This window comes from Serinus canaria, chromosome 10 (assembly GCF_022539315.1).
Source record: "Serinus canaria isolate serCan28SL12 chromosome 10, serCan2020, whole genome shotgun sequence".
In the NCBI taxonomy this organism is placed as follows: Eukaryota; Metazoa; Chordata; class Aves; order Passeriformes; family Fringillidae; genus Serinus; species Serinus canaria.
This window is the reverse complement of record NC_066324.1, coordinates 2,539,563-2,559,755: the sequence shown is the minus strand read 5'-3', so window position 1 is coordinate 2,559,755 and position 20,193 is coordinate 2,539,563. Positions and strand designations below refer to the sequence as shown.

General features: G+C 44.8%; 2 protein-coding genes, 1 long non-coding RNA gene and 1 other non-coding gene across 9 annotated transcripts in view; 2 read left to right on the top strand and 2 right to left on the bottom strand.

Annotated features, from left to right (window-relative positions):
- DENND4A (DENN domain containing 4A) overlaps positions 1–2,091 on the bottom strand; it is a 47,710-nt gene extending 45,619 nt beyond the window's left edge. For 4 of the 6 annotated variants that reach the window (XM_009090055.4, XM_050978228.1, XM_050978229.1 and 1 more), the window contains exon 1: positions 1,401–1,606. The gene's annotated coding sequence lies outside the window, so the exon portion shown is untranslated. Of the gene's footprint in view, positions 1–1,400; positions 1,608–1,974 lie in introns of those variants that run through there. The other 2 variants (XM_050978227.1, XM_050978231.1) reach the window with 2 other exon arrangements.
- Positions 1–20,193, top strand: part of MTFMT (mitochondrial methionyl-tRNA formyltransferase) — a 431,560-nt gene that overhangs the window by 388,662 nt on the left and 22,705 nt on the right. The gene's annotated exons all lie outside the window — the stretch shown is intronic.
- Positions 339–5,643, top strand: LOC108962007 (uncharacterized). Its single transcript, XR_001990472.3, has 3 exons — positions 339–744; positions 2,756–2,880; positions 4,780–5,643. It is a non-coding gene; the product is annotated as an uncharacterized LOC108962007 (long non-coding RNA).
- TRNAQ-CUG (transfer RNA glutamine (anticodon CUG)) lies at positions 20,024–20,095 on the bottom strand. The gene has a single exon. It is a non-coding gene; the product is annotated as a tRNA-Gln (tRNA).

Sequence of the window (20,193 nt, the reverse complement as noted above, 5' to 3'; positions counted from 1 at the left end):
TCAAGCTAGCCACAGAAACTCTAATGCTCTATTTTTGATAATTAAACTATTTCAATGCCAAGTCACGATAGCCCCTAAAAAATAGCTGCCTTTACCAGAGCTCCACTTTAATGCTCACTTTAAATAAACTTACAGACTCCTCAATACCCTAAAAGCTAGATGAAGTTTCTCCAGTACTCTAAATATATGACTTTTTAAAAAAAGATGAGAAAAGCAAGAGACTCTTACAAAGTAAGACTTGCATGCTAGACACACAAACCAGAAATAATCCATTTACTCCCCTCGACCTTTCTTGGCTAGACTAACTCAATTAGTACCCCTAAACCACCAGACACTTGCCAAGATAACATATTTGTGTTTAATCATTCAAAAAGTGAAATATTATGTACTGTAATGCAACACTTTTTACGGAAACCTCCAGTTGAGCAACAGTTCCAGAAAAAATTGTGAAATGAAGTAAAAAGCTGCCCAGAACACCATACTTCCACTCAGTTAATTCGAAAAAATTAAGTTTCAGAACTAGACAGAAAGTCAAGACCTCATTTTTAGGAAAGTAGAAGCGGCACATTTTTAAACGCAGCCTGTTTGGAATAACTTCGGAATAGCAACCATCACTGGGAAGTTATTGAATACCATCATCCCCTGGCCAGCAACTTGTGCCACACGCAGACCTCATGACAGAGCGACGATAAAAATGCCACGGCTGATTTCTACAGCCGCTTCCAGCGCATTGCATCAACCCAGGTATAGGGTAACCCAGGCTGCCGAAGGGAAAGTCGGGACAGAAACACGCACCGTGGGGCTGAGCACCGCTGGGCAATTCCGCCTGACGCAGCGGTGCTGCGCGGAAAACCCGCACATGGCTTCGGGGACACGCACACACACGCGGATCGGGGGGACGCGCACGTTCGGGGCTTTGGGGAGCGCACAGACTCGGGCTTTGGGGAGCGCACAGACACCCGCGGATTCGGGGACACGCACACACAGGGATTTGGGGAAGGCGCACCCACACGCGGATTCGCGGACACGCACACACCCCGGCCCGCCGGCGTGCAGCCCCTACAACATGGCAGGTCGGCAGCGAGGGCTCGGCCGGCCCCGCGGCCCCGCCGCCCGGGGAGCCCCCTCGGGCCCGGCGGGGGCTGGCGGGAGCCTCGAGCCGACGGGCACAAGGAGAAAGGAGAAAGTTTTCCCCCTCCCACCGCGGCCCAGCGGAAAGTTACCGCCGCCCCCGCGCCGCCTCAGCCCCCTGCCCGCCAGCGCCGGCCTCCCCGCCCCCGCTGACAGTCCCGCGCCCCTTCTCCGCCGGCCCCGGAACGCGGCAGCGCCCGACCCGCGGCATCGCCTCGGAGAACCCCCCGGCCCGCGCCCCGCGGCGGTGACAGCCCCGCCGCGCTCACCTCAGGCGGGTGCCTCGCTCCCCCGGGGCGAGGAGCGGGTGGTGAAGGGGTTCGGGGGACAGCGCGCTTGGTGCCCGCGCCCTTATCTCATCCCAGCGGAGCCCGGCTCGCCCCCGCCGCCTCCCGCCGTGTGGGCGGCTCAGGCGGGATCCCCCCTCCCCTCCGCCGCCATCTTGGCTGTCACGGGGCGGGGGAGGCGGGCGGCGACCCGTGATCGCGGCGGGGCGGGCGCGGGACGGCACCCGCCGGGTCCCGCAGCTCCTGGGGGGCAGGCGGCCGAGCCCCGTCGCCCACCGCGTCCCTTCTGAGCGTTCCCCCTCGCACTGCGGGTCCGCCGTTCCCGCCTTCCCCCTCACGGAACGAGGCCCCTCCGCTCCCGCCTTCCCCCTCGCGGCGCCGGCGGCTCCGGGCCATGAAGGGGGGAGCGGGGCTCCTTTAGCGAAAGCGCCCAAAACAGCGCGCAGACCACGGGCTCGACTGTGTCTCCCCCCCACCTCGGCCTTTTAATCTAGACAGCATCTTTAATTTGAACCGAAATTCATCTCCGGCCCAGATAGGCCAGGATTTGGCTCACCTGCGGCGCCCGTCGCCTGGACCCGGAGGAGGTGCCGGCTGTCTGGAAAACAAGGGATGAGAAAACCGAGGGATTTTCTGCAGGCTTGATGTAACCCGCAGCAGGCTGTTGCATCAAAGACTAGAAAAAGAGCCCGAGACAAAAATAATCTTTTAAGAGCGTGCAGCTAAGATTAGTGCAGCGTGTCAAGATGTTGCTGAGCGCAACAGAACGAGTCCTGCCTGTACCCACACAGAAATAAATACTACTTTTCTGGCACCTTGTCCACTGCAACCCTGAGTTTCCAAATTTTATACCAAAGTGCTGATTAGGGCTAGGTTCCAACCAAACCATTTTGACTTTGAATTCAGTCTTACCTCAGTTCTGGATGTTTGGCCTAAGGGTTTAGATGTGGCTCGTTATAAAAGACATAAAATTCATATGAAGTTCTGAATTTGTAAATACTGTGAATTTATCAAAACTGAACTGTAAATACTCAGATATGTTCAGACCTACTCTCTTGGTTTACCTTGTCCCGTTGAGAAATATGACCGAATAAGAGAATACAAAAGCCAAAAAGTATAAAATAACATTGGTTTTCCCCACATGCTTTTATTAATTAAATTGTTTATAGCAGAAATGCTGCTCCTCATACCCCCCATGTAGGAGAAGTTGTGGCTGACACAAGTTGCTGTCTACCTGGGCAGGAGCACCCGTGTGCAAGCCTGCACATGCAGGCACAGCTCTGCGCTGCCAGGGTTGATATTTGGGAGCTAAGTCTGTCTTTCTTTTTTCTCAACAGGCAGCAAACCGAGTAAGGAATGTGTCAGGGACTACGAGAACGTTCCCATTCCTTGTGTTACTTCATGAAATGCATTTCTAGCCACACCCGTAAGGAACTTGTCTCTCCAGACAGTACACAGTAGGGTAAGTGAGAGACCAAGAGCCTAGAATGTCACTATTCACTACAGCAAGATGCTCTGTGTTCAGTGGCGTGTCCTTAAATTATTCGGTGTGCTGGTAGAGACTTTTCTAAATCAATTTCCGATATATTTTAATCCTGGAAATGCTTTTCAAATAAATAGCAATACTGAACTCCATCTTCTGGCTAGTGTTAGTAATTTTTGATATGCAAACAGTTCTTTGCTCTGCTCTTGCTCATTTTTCAGGTAGGCATAAATTTTAGGCTTCAGTGTTAACACCCAAGATTAATGGGTCTGCTCCTCCTTCTAAGAATAGTGTTACAGCTGCCTGTATACTGAGCAAAATCCCTGCTCTGATGGATGAATAGCTCACTTTGCAGGGTTTAAGTTCATAACCATTAAAATACCCTGGACTATTTCTAATGGAAACTCATTTTGGAGAAACAGAATTCTTAAATATTCTCTGTCAGTTTACATACTTTTCAGCTCTTAGTAAGCAAAACGTTGTGTAGATGTCTTTGTTTTGCTGTAAATTTGTTTCCCTCCCCCATTCCTGTACTTCTAGGACTATCTGCATTTAATTACACATTGTGTCAATGTCAACAAATTGTGGTCAGGGACAGGGTTCTCTCTCTGCAAGGCCTGATACAAACTCCAAAGGAGTTTCTGCCCCATACTGCTATCACAGCTAACAGTGCTTATCTCTGTCCTGTCTTTCTTGTTCTTACATCTCCCCCTCCTTCCCACCCTGTTCCATCAAACCTCTGCTGCATTCTCTCCCTGACCTACCTGCTGCTCATGCTCTTGGCTGTAGCACACTTTCTTCCCCACCAGCACATTTAATTGCAGTGTTCCATTTCATTATTAGCTTGTCACCACCTTTATCAAGTCACCTTTCCTAACAAATCTCACTGGAAAGCTTTCCTGTGTAGCTCGTCATCAATTTTCCACTTTAAGGCTCTTCTAAAGCCACTTGCAAAAGGGCCTATGAAAAATTGTGACTGCAGTTCTGTATTTATTTGTGAATAAAGAGCAGCATCAGTGAATAGTGCTACTGTACAGGCAGAGACAGATTTACTGTGTGCCCAGCTCCTGCCAGGCTCATTGCACAGAGATGTGTCTATGTGTCAGTCAGACAAAGCCTTTCCCTTCCCAGGGCATTTCGGGATCTCTTAGCAAGGATCTCTACTTGCACATGAAGACCCGAGCCCAAGATCATTAAGTCACTGAAGTCTACTGATTAATTCCAGTCAGTGTTGGATCAGATTCTTGTTGTGCATAGTGAGCTAATTACCCAAGTTAACAACTGCATGTAGTGCAGGTGGGCAGGCACCAAGCATGCTTCATGCGGGATTCTGCTGCCTTTCAAGTGCAGGGTGGAGCCCTGGCAGCCAGATTTAGCCTCCCCTGTAGTGCAGCCAGAGAGACATGCAGGCTTTCTATGGACCAGCAACCACATAATGATGTTTTTCCATGTTACAACCCCAAATTTCTAGCTTGTGGGACTGAAGTAATTTTCAAAGTCTGGTTTAGATTATTTTAAGTGCATTTTACACATGGGTAAACTCAAGCAAGGCAGAGGACAAGTGGCAGATGGTCAGTGATGGAGCCAGGAATAGAATGGAGAACTCTGCTGTCCCAGGACATGATTTTAAGAGACTTTGTCCCAGGACTGTGGGTTTGATGATTTATAATTCATAGGGCTTCAGAAGTGCTTAAAAAAAAAAACCTGCAGTTATCACTATTCCCAGTTTTTCCTGGCAGAGACTGGCTTCCATAACACAATTTTAGTTCAGTTTCTTAAGTGTGCAATTTGGGACTTAATCTGTTCTCTTTCTCGCCGGTTTTAAGCCTTTTGAACTCACTTGGCTGTGCTGTGTGCACTGCTCTTTTACCTCTACAGGGGAAGAATGAACCTTCAAGAGAACCCAACTGAACACCTTTCAAAAAGACCTATCTGTAACCTTGGTAAAAATAACTATGGAGATAATGATAATGGATAATTATAAACTCCATAACTGGCAAAACAAGACTCTGCATTTCAGAAGATGAATTGCCTTACCCTGTCCAGTAACCCACTTTACAGTGCAGTAATGGATCTGCATCCGGAGGGTTATGCAATGAAATGGAGCCTTTGGCAAGCTGGAATCACACTGGAAATGAAGCCACATCTTCATGGGTTTTTTCATACATGCATATTTGTAAATCTGGGACTTATCCCTTTTGACATAAAGAGACCATCCCAGCTTGGAATGATTAAATTCTAGGACAGATTATGAAATAATAAAGCATTTGAATATTGTGTTGCAGCAGTACAACAGTGCAGTCACCCTTCCTTTTACTGATTCAAGTGTAGTATCTCCAAAAAGCTTTTGCACTCCAGAAAGCCTACTGACTATACATTATAAAACAGGAAATAGAATGTCATATATGTATGTATATATATGTAGATAAAATTTATATATTTTCCAGACCTTTCTCTAGGTAAAGTAATCATTGAAGCAGCTAAAAATATGGGGAAATGAAGCAAATACAGGTCCTGATCCAAAGGCCACTGAACTCAGCAGAAGCACTGGAGTCATGTGTGTCGTGAATTACAATTCACAAATGCAAATAAAGAATGTTACTGTATATGAGTAAGGATAAAGTTTAATTGTCTGGTTGCAGTATCTAGGCATTCTACTTGGATAAAACGAGGAGATTTTTTTTCTCTAGCAGGTAGAGAGAGTTTCTCAGCAAGCACGTATTGCCAATATTTATGGGAGAGTTTGTGGTCCCAAAAGGAAAGAAATGCTGGGAAACAAAACGGAAAGAAAATGTACCCAAGGAGGAGATCCAGCTGCTTCCAAGTCATTTCTATAAATAAAAATCTGATACAAACTCATTATCATTTCCCTTTCCAGCACCAATTTGCTTCCTCAAGATTTCAGAGTGTGCATCTGAGGACTTAGGCTGTGCGTCGTAAAGTTTCCCTCGGCAACTGCTAAAATTATTCACAAGGCACTGCAGCATGGCAGCAGCTCTCAGCTTTGGAACGGTAAGAGAGGCAGGGGATCCCTTTGGTGTTAGTCAAGGATGAAACAGTGAAGTTGTGCTTGGCTGTGTTGCTGAGGGTTGGGGTGTCCAGCAAGTGATGCCATCCATACCTCTGGTCCTGTCGTTAGCAGGCAATCAGCGTGTACAGCTGGAGCACATTTCTGGACGCTGGAAGCTCCCAGAAAAATATTTGCAGTCCATTCTGCAAGCACGGGACAGCAGAAGGGTTGCTTGAGGACTGCCCAAATTCTAATGCATCTATCAAAGCCAGCTTGCTGTCTGTGCCAGCACTAACCTGGTTTAAGTATTGCTGTCATCAGTAATGCCAGATAACAAAAGCTGCTCTTTGTGGAGTAATATCAGGAAGGAAATTGTGCATGCAGATTCGCCAGCAAAAATAACAGTCTGGGGCTGTAAATGTACACACTGATACTGCTGGTTTGTTGCTATTTTCAGCAGCTCCTGTTCCCTCAGGGGTGAGAGGACTTAACTGCTATCCCTGCTGTTCATGCATCAGCCTTAAAGGTTCCATGTGGATGCCTGCTCTTTGGCCCATCTGGGGGTGATTTCTGCAAATAGCAGTTTTCCTCTGAATCAGTATTCAATTCATCACCAGAGCCACACCACATGATACCGTGGGGCCATAGAAAGCCACTTTCCTTCATTAGAGATCTCTAGCGAAGAGATCTTTATTATTTGCATTTTTTATCCACCTTCAAATCATACCCAGGCCAAGCAATTCTATTCCATGTAGTTAAATCTTCCCCACAGTTTTGCCTGATGGGGATACTTCAGGCTCTAAAGTCCTGTGTAGTCCTGCTGTTTAAAGTTTTTTGTATTTTGTTCTAGAGATTGCTTATATCATGGTGGGTGAAGTATATCTATCACTTAACCACTTCTCAGGAGTACTATTAGGCTTAATTAATGTTTGTAGAACACTACTGAGATTCTCAAGAGAAGCAGCTATAGAAATGCAAAGGATTATAATTAATTTAAGACTAATTTTTGAGTAAACAGCTAACAACACTTAAGCTGAGATTTTCCAAGTAAAACTCATTTAGTTGATTTTTAGACAGAATCATTCTTAAGTCTGGTTTCCATTTGCTACTACCACTTTATAAGGCATTTTGATTTTTATTATCCTTCAATATCCTTTGATATATCCAGGCACACAGTACACCTTGTTTTAGTTCAGGAAATACTGCCCAACATATGTAAGTCAAGTTAAAATAAAACTAACAAAGTAACTAAATCAATAAACTCATAGACAATCCCCAGCACCATTTGCCTTTAGTTTAATAAGTGTTTGAACCATAAAGCCTGTAATTAATATTATGGAATAATTTCCATATTTATTTATAAGGCATCTCATTTACATAAATAGTCATTATCTGGAAATAAAACCAAATCATTAAAATTCTGAAAACTGACTGAGATCAGTCAAGGTGTACCAAAGAGATTTGCTAAACTCTGTTTGAAACAGTTCTGAGACGAAATCTCTTCTCCCAAACAAGCTGAAACAGGACTCTGCTGTGGGAATGCAGGCAGGGCTTCACGCACATGACATCATCAAACAGAACGGTTATTTTGTACGGTGAGAAAACATTGGGTCACTCTTCTCACTAACTGCCATGGAGACTTTCCAAGGAACTGCATCTGACACATCTGCACTGAAAATCTGACCCAGATTGTAGCTGAAGCTCTCCTAACACAGATTTTTGCTTTTCTGAGATTCTACAGCACTCAAAATACTTTTCAAAATACTTTTAATGCTTACGGTATCTTCAATACTTTCAAAGTTTTGCATCTAGTCAGAGGACACTTCATGTAGAAAAAAAGAGAAGAAATGGCACTCGTGTTTCTATTTGCAAGCTGGATTGACCACTCCTCAGTTATTAGCTAGAGAGTCACAGGTATTAAAATGAATGTCCTGCTTGTCACAAAGAATGCATCTCTGGTGCTACTGTCAGTGCTTTTGCCTTTCAAGGTCCAGAGGGCTCCCTATGTGATTTTTTCTAGATAGAAATAAACTCACCTTTTTTTTTAAAGCTACAACTACAGAACATATTTTAAGAAATTTGCAATTGCCCTGAAAAGTCAGACTTGAGTCTGACCTTTTTCAGTGTGAGATATAAGTGTAAGTGTAAGCCCAGAGTAAGGCAATACACCAGGACCTACCCTGTTTGGATTATTTCCTTGCTAATTCCTAGAGAATGGAAGTTGGCTCGAGTACTGAGTCATGAGGATTTCATCTCAATACAGATATTTTTAGTATCTGTTATTTTATCTTGGGTACTTTTTAAATCTGTATCACTGCCCAACTCCTCTCCTAATTATCTGAAATTCTTTTCTTCTGTAACAGCTTTGGAATGTGCCCTTCTATTATTACAAATACTGGCTGCATTAAATTGGGTCCCAACTGCTTATCCATCGATTGGGTTAGGTAAGAGTGCCCTTGTTTAAAGCCTCAGCAACTGCTGAGAAACCAGCAACACAGAGGAACAACATTAAATCTCATGGTGAGTCACTGTGAATGTAGGTCAGCCCTGGCTCTGCCCTTTGCTGAGCTCTCCGAGGGTTGGCTCCAGGTTACCTGAAGGAGTCTCAACCCCAACAGATGCCCCACCAAAAAAATTATGTTTGTGTTCCTTTGCCATACAGCCCTCCCACTTCCATGGGGGAGTTTAGAGCAGATGAACACTTTCTTAGCAACTGAGCCACAACTGAGAAAGGATAGGAGAGAAAACACAAACCAAATCACCTTGCAAGTGAAATACACAACCTGTTTGTTTAACCCAATTTGTGCCAAATAACATTATAGATCCACTCAATCTCAGCTACCTGAGGCTCACAATCAATATTCTAAGAGCAGAAGAGGGAGGGTGATGTATCTGCTCTGATTCATACCTGGGGGAGACCCTCTCCTGCAGCAGTCAGGGGTTCTACATAATGAAGTAGGCAGAGAGAACTGTGAATTGATTATTAATTAAACTGCTCGATCACCTCCTTGGAAAATGTATGACCAAATGTTGATGCCCAGAAAGTAATTTACATAATCAAGTTTGAATTTGACTCATAATACAGTACAAAACTACCTTAATAAATGGAAATTTTAAAAAATCACACTCTGACTCTTGATACAAAAAAAAGAGTACTTCCAGTGCAAATAATGAGATGGGAGGAAATGTCCTTGGCAAGTCAATTTGTTCCATGCTGCTGATGGTTCCTGTTAGTGACAAGGATTTTTTTTTCAAGAAGGAAACAATGGAAAACAAATGCAAAAGCATTTACCAGAAGGCCAGGCAATGGCAGCTTTACCAAAATGTCAAGTGTGCAGAATAGAGTCAATTTAAAAGAGAATTAATTATTTAAACTGAATTAATGTGACTACAATGAAGCCCTGTTAAACCATCTCATCCATCCTGCTTCCAACTGTGCTGCCCCTTACAGTCTAAGTGTAAATACTGTGACCTCAATTTTCAAACACTTCAAACAAAAACTCTCTTACTTGGTCATAGTACCAATATATTGCTTTTTAAATATATTTACTGCACCTCTACCAGGAACTCACCCACAGAATTGTGCTCACCTTCTCCACATTCCTAACTCATACGAATTTGACCTCTGGGTCCCCTTTTCCCTCTTTTCCTCTTTCAACTTCTGGTGTTTTCCCAGATGCTTCAGGCAGTTTCTATCACTGCATTCTTCAGATCATCCTTTGCCTGCAAGTCTGCCCATTGCATACAGTCCTGATATCTTAATTCAACAACTTTTCTCTTTTGTTTCATGCATTGTCTTGTCCTTGTGTGCCTTTGGGGACAGGAAGGTGACTGAATTTTAGGTCTCTAGCTTTCATATGGAAACTCATTTTCTCAAAACAATGTCCACAGCTACTTCCCTGGGAACCTCCTGTCCCAAAGTGCTTCAGTTCTTCCTGGACTATGGGCCATGATATTGCAGTACACTGAATATCACCCCTAGAAGGAATACTCTGTCCACTCTTTGCATTTTCCAGGTCAACACGAATTTGCAATGCTATCAACAATTTAAAGGTGCAATAATGGTTACCTAGTGCTCCTTTTCCTGGATAGTGTTACATGAAATGTGGCAAACGCCACCAGAGCCACTGTTCCTCTTTTGTATCCCACAGGAATATCTATAACCATGTTTACCAGTGAGAAGTCAAAACTGTCACTTTTGGTTTCCAGTTTCAACCTGGGCAAAGGAACCATTCCAAATCCATCCTTTTCCGCTACCCTTTAAAGCAAAACATCTGGGCTAGAATTTACATAAAATAAATTCCTTTATTTCTTCTATTTCATGGAGGAAAAGAACTTCTATCTAATAAGTAATGAACTTAATTGCCCTGGGTCTTGACTGTGTTGGGAATGCATATTAATTTAAATGCATCAGTGTAAAAATCAGTCTCATTAAACTATCTCAAAGCCCTAGAATAGATGGAGCACTGCATTAACACTTGCACGTAGTCATTCATATTAAAGTTATAATTTACAGGAGCTCATAATGAATATAAACAGGAATTAAAACTGAACTGAGGTGCAATAAAAAGGATTAGTGGCAGTGATATTTAAATTGACAGTTAAAAACTCTTCTGGAGCACTTTCAAGGCCTTGGAGAAATACAGTTGGTTGGATATACTATTCTTTATTTCATGGTGTACTAGAAACAATGTATAAAACATGAGCACACCGAGGCCAAATGAACATCTTCACTGCAGAAATGTATTTCTTAAGTTATTTTTTAATTTGAAATGTCATTTTCGTGTCGTGCGAGGGGAACGACTGATGTACATATGGAAAATTGTGAGCGAGTTCTTAGAAACCATACTGTTTTCTTGATCATTCATAACCAAATACATAAAGATCCTTCAGCGTATCACTCTTGCACAGCTTGTAGGAGATCTCCATAGCTACCCTTGGCACAACAAGCACAAAACCCAAGTGCCTTTGCAGGGCTGATAAGCAGACAGGAAGCAAGGGAACATCTGCTACAGCTTTAGATGGTTTTGCCTTCAGTAACCACTGAAGCTCTGCATTCCACGTCCTGCTCGCTTGGCCTTTGACACCACCAGCTGTTGGACAGGAGATGTAAAATGTTATACCTACGGAAAGGGAGGTGAATTATTTTCTAAAGGACCGCTGGGATATTTAATGGCATTTTTTCTTTCCGTTCTCTGATGACTGGAAACACTGGATAGCAGAAACTGCATATGGAGTTACTTCCTGAAAGTCAACCACTTCCTATTTAACAATTTTTTTTTTTTAATGTTCTGTTTTCCTTTCCAAACCTGCTTTGTTTTGTTTTGTTTTGTTCTGTTTTAAACACCAAAAACAATTGCCCCATATACTGAATAGTAATTATTTTCATCATAATCATTGTAAGGAAGCCATGTGCTTCCCTGGATCAGGGCTGGGGCTTCCAGCCCAGGCAATCTGTCTTCTTGGAGCATAACAGCATTTCTATAGCATGGACAGCCAAAGAACAGAGTTTCACAAAATAAATATCAAACAATTTAGTGCAAACCCTTTCTTTGTTTAAAGAAAGAGCTACTGAACATGATGTTTTATAAAAGAGCTCAGCCAAATAATGCAGATTCTCTGCTCTTGTGTGTGTGGAAAATCTGCTCCAGATAGTTCAGCACTTCTCCACCACCATGGTATTTTCATTTGCATGGAAAACTACTAACAGAGAACAACTGACAGCGGCATATTTTTAGGACATTGAGGCCCATGTGTCTTTATGTACTTCCTCTGAGATTGTAATTTCGTCTGGGAGATTGCAACAGTTGTGATGAAATCGGATTTAGCCATGTATGGTAGATCCTATGGCTCTGACACAATGAGATGAAAAGGGGCTCAGAGTAACAAGAAAGAGGAAGACACTACTCCAGAGTTATGTAAATGTAACTGAGAAGAGAATTTTGCCCAGAAATTCTGTGTTCTGTGTTTTGGAGTTCTATACATTTTTTGTATGTTCTATTCTTAAACTGCAGATGGATGCTGTTTTGCCAGAAAATAAATGAAACATGAAGATGACTTCAAATATTTGGACGAGTCATGTTGCCTCTCAAAATACAGAAGAATCTGTCATATCACTCTCCTAGTGAGATCATAAAAGCAGAGATAGAGTGATCAAAGAAGAAAATACAGGACTCTTACTCCATTCCTAATACAAGCTATTTCCGTTTTTAGGACCAGGAGCCTACCTGGCACAGAGATATTCCCTAGTCTACAAATACAATAGCTGAGTACCTGAGGTGACTACTTTGCCAGTATTTATTTAGTTAAATATAGGAATAGTCTTATAAAGATAGTGGATTTAACACTTGGGACAGCAAATTACTAACTCAGGTTATTATTGTATAATGGAATCATAGAATCCCAGAATGATTTGATTTGGAAGGAACCTTAAAGATCATCCAGATCCAACCCCCCTGCCCTGGGCAGGGACACCTTCTATTATCCCAGGCTGCTCCAAGCCCCAGTGTCCAACCTGGCCTTGGACACTTGCAGGGATCCAGGAGCAGCCACGGCTTCTCTGGGCACCCTGTGCCAAGGCCTTCCCACCTTTACAGGGAGCAATTCCTTCCCAATATCCCATCTATTCCTGTCCTCTGGCAGTGGGAAGCCATTCCCCCTTGTCCTCTCCCTCTAGACCCTTGTACAAAGTCCTTCCCCAGCTCTCAGAGCCCATTTAGACACTGGAAGGGTCTTTAGGTCTCCCCAGAGCCTTCTCTTCTCCAAACTGAGCATTCCCATCTCTCCCAGCCTGGCTCCAGAGCAGAGGGGCCCCAGCCTTTTCAGCCTCTCCGTGGCCTCCTCTGGACTTGCTCCAGCAGCTCCAAATCCTTCTGCTGTTGTTCCCCAGGGCTGGAGGAAGCTCTGCAGGTGGGGTTTCACCTGAGTGGGGCAAAAGGGCAGAATCCCCCCTCACCTGCAGCCTTCACTGTGGGATGAACCCAGGATATAGAGCCTTTCTGGGCTGCTCTCTATGCTTTTTATCTTCTGCATTTCACAGAGAGCTGAATTTTTTAAACTATATTAATTTTAGAATAATTAAATAGCTGTCTTGAACTGTGTGCACATTGCATTTAACCAGCTTGAAAGCAAGCCAAAACTTGAAGCAATTTTTAGAAGAATTGTAGAATCAATACATCAATTCCCCTTTAATTTGGTGTCAGAGGAAACAAATGTGTACCTGTCTGAAACGTGTGCATTCCCTGCAGAGAAGTACTAAAATAGGCATCTTCTGTCTCCCTGCCTTCCCTGTGCCCTCCAAACATCAGAAACCAGGGTCAGAATGAGGGAAAACCAGACTGGCTGCAAAATACAATGAAACTACTTTTATTAACCCGGTATCCAGGACATGCACAAACTGTGCCACATCAAAGCCATCCCAAGCTCTACCTCATCCACTGCACTGAGTTCCTTGTTTCTCCCCTGATGCTCCAGTCCCTCCCAAATACATCTTTGCAGGGCTGAGAATATCTAGGCAAGCTGAGGTGAAACTCTGCTCCGTCTGTCACAGCCATAAGCTGTCATTCTGCACAGCAGTGGGACAATATTAGTGACTTATCCCAACTGAGAGTGCATCATAAACCAGCCAAAGTTCTGGATCAATCCAAGCTCCCTAAAATGTGCTGTGCTGCATGTGAGCATCTTGCACATCTTGCTCACTGCACAGCTGGCTGCTGAGCAAATTCTTGTCTCGGGAGGTATGGTCAAGCACATGAAACATATTTTTAGCATCCCAGAGGTGTGAGTACTCCCAGAGCTGAGAGTGCAACCTGGCTGACAGCAGGTTTCCAGAGGAAGGAATAGGAAAGAGGCAATGGGTGATGAGATTACCCCCCACAGAAGGAGACTTCTGCTTGGAATATCAACACATCTTTTCAGTCTCTCATTGTGACTGTTTGTGCTTTCATCAGATTTTCCGTTTGCTCCTTCAGCTACGGGACCAGATGGCTCCCACACATTATGCTCTGAATCATGGCAAGGCTCGAGGTGTTTGCTGCGTGTCACAGCAAACACAGGCGCTGGACCAGGTTAAACTCCCTCACAGCCAGCATGGTGCACCCTGCTCACGGGTGGGACTGCAGCAGGTACCTACAGACACACACTGGGGAAGATCTGAGCCTCCTTTTCTTCTTGCAGGAAAATGACTGCCATACCTTGAGCACAGATAGCAGGGAAGGGAGGCAGAGCAGTGACACATGGCAGAGGACAGATGCTCCACACTTCCCGTGATGCACAATGCCTGATGGCAAGGAGTCCTGGTGGGCCAAGGACAGTAGGCTCTTGTTCCCCCTCTGATTTCCCCTTGCAGTTTGTGATTAAACTGGTGCTGACACCTTGCCCAGTGCCAATAGCCCTGGGCAGGACTTCTGGCCATAAAGCACCTACTGGAAAAAGAGACAATCTCATTGTTTGAGAGCATCTCTGCCTCTGGCATTTGTTAAATAGAAAACAAAACTGATTTTCTCCTCCCTTACTTTGCAGAGATCTGGGGTAGATCCAAGCTGTGGCAGCCCTGTGAAATGAGAGTGAATAGGAGGGGTGTTTGCAAAAGGCCTCTGTTTGGGAGGGCAAGACTGGGAGGATTACACAGAACGTGATTTGTGCTTCAGTTACAAGACCACAAAAATCCCCCTGCAGTTCTCTCTCACTGAAATACTGCATTTTTGAGCACTGAAAACCACTGGAATAATGAAAGATGTTTTTGCAATACCTAGGAGATATCTGGGGCTCAGTGCAAGTTACAAATCTGGAGGCAGAGGAGGGATGTCCTGGATAGCACAATTGATACGGTGAGTGCTCTCCAGGTCACACCACGGGGGAGCAGCCAAGCAGCTGGAGACTGTCCAATGGCCACACTCCACCCCAGGTATTTTCTGAGATGAGAAAATTCCCCTGTGGCTGTTTTTCAGCTTGCTTTTATTGCTGTGTGCTTACATGCCCCCTGTGTTGGAAGTGACAGGGCACCTTGTGAGCGTGTGCTGTGCCAGCCTTTGCTGACAGGCGCTGGCAATCAGGGAACACTCGTCAGGGATGGGGACAGTGACCAGGAATGTCACAACCACAGCCTGAGCAGAGCAGCTCCCATGAAGGTTAACGCGTGTTGCCACCACCTTTGAGGTCGGTGTTGGTCTCGCTTTAGCAGTCCTATAAATAGATGCTCAAGGTTGACTGAAAAGAGGATTTGGCTCGGCTGGATCTTGTTTAGCATTCCCAGGAGAGGAAGGCAGATTCTTTTCCCTTTTTCTCTTCCAGCCTGTAACCTTGAGTTGGTCTCTGTGGGGAACATTAGTGGCATTTGCCAAAAGCGCTGCTGCTGTGAGCCGGATGTCCTGCTGTGTCACACAAACCACACGTACACATCTCTTCAACCTGCAAACCCAAACCTAATTCCACTAAAGCCTCAAACTAATTCCTCACTGGCAAAACTAGGGAAAAACCCAAACAAACCTTGAGCCTAATTGCTTGAAAACAGTAGGACACCTAGTGGATTTATAGGGAATATCTTTGAGATTATCAGCAACATTTTGTCATTTTCTTGGCAAAACCAGCTGTGAATATATTTAGAGAGGAATCACTGTAATATCAGGATTTCTATTTAATAAATTAATCTTGTTATAGCTGTTACAGCCTCCAGTTTGCCTGAAGAAGTTATTGCAACCTATAGAAAACCCAAAGAGCGTTGTTCAAATTACTTGGAAAAAATATAATTATGGTAAACTGGATGGTTCCAAATGTCTGGGAACAGGAGGAAGGATATTCTGCCAGATCAAAGCCATCCCAGTAGTTCCATCTGACAGCTCTCTAATGATCTTAATGAGCAAAGTTTTACAGCCTCAGCCTGGCTCCCAGTACAGTCGTGCAGCTCCACACCAATGCGGCCGTGCTGAGCGCAGCCAGCCGGCCCCGCTGGTTGTTTCAGCAGAGAATGACTTGGCCACAGAACCCAAAGTGCTTCTTCATTCCCCAGGGCTGGTCTTTTGTATCCAAATTAGAAGATGATGGGCCATGTGATAACACCTGTGCTGCTGTCACTGCTTTTGCCTGGTACCAACTCCAACATCAAGCAAATTTTGACCCTAGATAGGGAATAAACCCCTCTGGCAGGGTGTGTAAGAGGAAGATTTTGAGTGATGATTCTGTGGAATTATATCTTGGCCAGCAATGATCCTGGGGCTGCCAGGGTTTTCTTGGTGTCTCTGGAGGCAGCAGACACAGACAAAGAGATGAGTGATGAGTCCAAAATGGATTCCGGAAACTGATGACTTCATTTTGACAGTCATCACAAGGAACACCAAGTCATTGAGTCTTGCACTCAATTCCTGTTCCCAAAACACACTGAAAACTTTCCTTCCTTTCTGCTTACCATAATATTGTCCTAGTGAAAAATGTCTCCAGAAGATGGTTCATTTTTCTGTTCCCTTCCCTCTCTTTCTGCAGTGCTGCAGGGATTCCTAAAGAACAGCCAAACCAGAATGAGATTTGATTTTGGATAAAAAATCTGTTCAGATGCAGGTCTTTTTTTTATTCCAAGTTCAAGATTAGGAAAGGAAAGGCTAATTTAGGAATTCATTTTGATTTGGTCTATTTCTTCTTATACCTTTTCTTCTTAGAGCTCTAGAAATCAGAAAGGACGTAGCACGTGATGGAATGCAAATGAGTTATCAACAGAAAAATTCACATTAACTCCTTGTATTTTCATTATTCCTACCTGTGGCATAGAATTACCTGAAAAATAGAATCCTGGTACATTGTAAACTCTTTAAATTGGTCTAGGGTTTTGAAACAGATTGTTTTTTTAATTTCAGTGCATGGATTTTATATTTGAAGGGGTTTTTTTTCTGACTGACATGTCAAACTGGGGAGAGTGCGTGCTAAGAGAACGCTTTTCTCTAATTTAGCAGCTGGATTGGAAAGCTTGAATTATCTCTGCATAATTGCAATGATTAATGGATTGTTAGGAAATTGCAAAGTATTGATTGAATTTTCCCCTTAGGAAATATTTCTCCTCTGATAAAACACAGTTCTGGGGTTTTGCTTTTGTCCTTCCTGCTTTCTGCTCCGGGGAAACCAGGGACTGCTTTTATCTGGGAAATGGGAATTTGGGTCAACAGCCCTTCAAGGACAATTTTGAATTATTGTGATTTCCAATCCCAAATCTTCTCTGAGCTTTGCAAGGAGATGGATTTGCAAAGTGTGAACAGGGATACAGGGATTTCAGAGCCAGAAAAGATTTTTTTTTTTCTTTTTTCTGGGACCAGCAGCAAATACTGGCCATCCCTGTTTCACATTCTGCCATTTCCATGTCAAATACCACCAGTGTGCTCTGCAAAGACACCTTGACCTTGTTGTGGGAATGCCAGAGCCATCAAAGATGCAAATTTTCCACTTTATTAGGCCAGGATTACTCTGGGGGAATCTCAGGAGTTGGTGGGAAGAGGGAAGTGGAGAATGAAGTGAGAATTGGATGCAGGGAGAGCTTGATGCACTCTGCCTGGGGCTGGGCAGCTGAGAGCTGGGAGCCCTGACACACATCTGCACCTTAATGGTGCTGGGCTCTTTTTGGCAGCTGCTCTGGGAATTTCCAGAACAGACCCATAAATACACAGTTATGAGTGCGACCTCTGCTTCTTTTCTTTGCTAAATTGAACATCCAAGGCCCAGCTGAGTATCATTCCTTGTCTCTGCTCCAGTTGCTTGGGTCATGCTGCCTCTGCAAATGGTTCTGCCTAAGTTAGGAATTATGAGAGCGTGCTAATTCAAGGTTTGCCATGAATTTAGCGTTCCTGCAAGGATGACACTAATGGCAATTAATGCAGCAGAAATGCCAGTGCTGAGTGACTGTTCTCACATTAAAACCTGTCAGTTGGAGAGCACACAGTCTCTGTTATTCCAGGCCTGACCTCTGCTTTCTGGCTGTGTTTACTGTGCACGACAGGTGTCCCAGGCCATCCCATCACTGCAGCAGTTTGCTCTGGAAGGGGACACAGGGAAAGAGCAGAGTAGCCCAAACCAGCCTGTGCTGACAGTGACATGGTTTGAATGTTCTCCTCTGGGGCTTGAACAGCAAACCCAAGACTGAACAGAATATAAAACTTTAATTTCTGGAGCTCATTGCTACTTCAATGCTCTCCTCATGTCTTGCTCTGTTTAGATTCAGAACTCTTTCTACTGTTTCAGTTTCCACCATGAAGACTCTGATTTAAAATGATCAATTGCATTTAAACAGGCTTAGCTAGAAGTAATCCCTTCTGCTGCCCAACTCCATAGCAATCTGCACCAACTTTTCGTGTTTTGCTAAAAATCATTGGTAAAAGTGCCTTTGCTTTACAATGGCTGAAGCTCAACAAGTGACAGTGCTGCAGCAGTGTGGGGACTGTGATTTTTACCTAAGTCAGAAGAGCCACTGTCCTCACCGTGTGCCCTAAACTCTTGCGTAGGATAAGTCAGTTCCAGATGAGGAACATCTGCAATATGCTGCAAGAGGAAGTCATGCTTGCACATATGAAAAATGTAAATAAAGGGTGTTTCTAGGCTCACAAACACAATCCAAAGCGTGAAAAGGAGAACAGCTCTTACAGCAGGATAACTAAAAGTATTTAGTCTGTGTTATTTTAAGGCTTTTTAGGACTAACAGCAGTTCTGGAGGATGAAACCAGGTCTGAGAAACATCAAGTGAAAATTAATAGCTTTTTAAAAACAAAGTTCAATGGACAAGTGCAAATAGGATATGAGATGGAAACCTGAGCTCCTGAATTATAAATATACCCAGCCTCTACACAGACAAGTATCTGTTATCCATTTGATGTACTACTCAATGCCAGAGGATTGAGAAAGGTGGCAGGAGCAGGATGGGCATTTTCAGGCTCAAGATTATGTGTGTTCTGGGTTTGGCTGGAGATAAAAAGGATGAATCCAAAGACAACACAGATTCTTATAGCTCTCACCGCTACACTATCCCCTGTGTGGAGCTGGAGGTGCAGGGCACATCAGAGGCTGGCAGCAGGATGTGGGTGAGCCCAGACTGATGCTCCTGGGGAGCCTCTGTCCTCCTCTGAAGGGACACACTGTGGTCACACATCAGGTGTCTTTGTTATTAATGTTCTGTTTTCCCCACTCAGAAGCTCAGAGGCAGCATGAAGTATTTATCTTTAAATGCAGAGGATCACGTTCTGGCTCGTTATGGTGCCAGCAGACGGTAACTGATGCACAGCACTGCTGCCCGTGCCCGGGGGTTACTTTCCACACACAGGAATGATGACACAGCCACTGACTGCAGTGATGGCAAACATGCTGCTGCTGAGGGCAGGCTGGTGGGAAAAGAGCAGTTCTAAGGGATTCAGTTTAATCATCTGGACACAAGTGCTATTTTTGTCTTCTGTTGCTTCGACCTCAAGCCTGCACCAGGAGAAGCTGATGACAAAGTTGGTGTCTCCCATGGCACAGGGGCAGACAAGGGGAACCAGACAACCTTTTGGGAAGGGAGAAGCAGGGTGGGCAGGGGTGGCAGTGGGAAAGGGGCCTGTGTTAATGGCTTCTTTGCACCTCATGAACTGAAAGAGCTTGTTGGCCTCTCAGATACCTCCACCACAAGCTCATATGCCTCTCTCAGCTCAGTTCACAGGAGGGATCTTCTTGGGGGACTTCCCACCAACCAACACCAAGCTCGCCTGTGCTTGTGGGTGGCTTTGGGGTGAGCCAAGTGCCCACCCCTGAGGCAGGAGAAGGACACCCACCCCATGATGGGGTTAAGGTTGGTGAGCCCCAGGCAAGAGGTGAGGTGAGATTATTACGGTGTGTGAAGAGGCCCGGGGAGCTCAGAGCATGCTCATCCATCACCTGGGCACAGGACTTCTGGGAGCTCAGTGCGCCCATCCCTTGTTTGGGAAGAGGCTTAGAGATGCTGGATGGAGTGTGCCCAGGCATTGCTTGAGCACAGGAGTCCGGGGGGAGCTCAGTGTGCCTATCCATCGTTTGGGCACGTGGGCTCACTCGGGCAGCTCAGAAAACCCCGGGTATCGTTTAGGCACAAAAAGCCAAAAAGAAAAAAACCGAACGGGGGAAAGAAAAGCTTTCAGGTTCCACCGAGATTTGAACTCGGATCGCTGGATTCAGAGTCCAGAGTGCTAACCATTACACCATGGAACCGCTCTGTCGCACTTCTTTCCCGGCCACCTCTAGTTTCTTTCACCCTCCCCTGCCTCAGCACGGCCGCTAGCCCCGGGGGTGCTGGAGGGGTAATCGGT